The sequence below is a fragment of the Myotis brandtii genome, unplaced genomic scaffold, assembly GCF_000412655.1.
Source record: "Myotis brandtii unplaced genomic scaffold, ASM41265v1 scaffold97, whole genome shotgun sequence".
Classification (NCBI taxonomy): domain Eukaryota; kingdom Metazoa; phylum Chordata; class Mammalia; order Chiroptera; family Vespertilionidae; genus Myotis; species Myotis brandtii.
In genome coordinates this window covers 66867-67786 of record NW_005372020.1, presented here as the reverse complement: position 1 = coordinate 67786, position 920 = coordinate 66867, and positions in this window count along the sequence as shown.

The following is a 920-nucleotide window of genomic DNA, read 5'->3' as shown; positions in this document are numbered from 1 at the left end:
GGGGGTCGGCGTGGGCCTGCTGGTGCCCGGGTGGCTAGATGATATGATATTTTCGTGCTCCTCTATTTTATTAAAAATAAACTATGTTCTTCCGCTCGCTGCTGGTCCCTGTGCGCTGAGAGGGAAGAGAGGAAACTTTCTCGCTCTGTCCGGGTTCCCAGTGAAGGCTGAGTGTGGTCTCCGCTAGAGGTCACGGCTCATCCATAGAGGTCACGCCTCATCCCTGGGACCTGGCAGATGGGCAGAGCCTGAGGGAGGGGCAGTGACTTTTATTTTACTTTAATACGTATATTTTATATCGATTTCAGAGCAGGAGGGAGAGGGAGAGAGAGAGAGACAGAAACATCGATGATGAGAGAGAGTCATGGACCGGCTGCCTCCTGCACGCCCCACACTGGGGATGGAGCCTGCAACTCGGGCCTGGGCCCTTGACCGGGATCGAACCCTGACCTCCTGGTTCCTAGGTCGACGCTCAACCCCTGGGCCACGTGGGCCGGGCCCTGAGCAGGGTGTTTAGGAATTAAGGCCGGTGCCGGAGACCACCCTCACCCTAACAGCACCAGAGCTGGGCAGAGGGGCTGGGCGCCGCCTGTCGGGCCTGTGAATGAGTGTCTGGCAGGGCGAGGGGGGCAGCTGCTTGGGGTCCAGTTCCACAGGCAAAGTAATTTAAGGTCAAATGCAGACTAGCCTTCCATGCATTAAAAACCAACGAGAAAAGTGCATTTAAACACCTACAAGGGCCTTAGCCGGTGTGGCTCAGTGGGCAGAGAGCGGGACTGTGGACTGAAGGGTCCCGGGTTCGATTCTGGTCCAGGGCACGTACCTCGGTCGCAGGCTCGACCCCCAGCCCTGGTTGGGCCAAGTGGGGGCAACCCATCGATGTGTCTCCTCTCTCTGTGTCTCTACCCCCCCCTCCACTT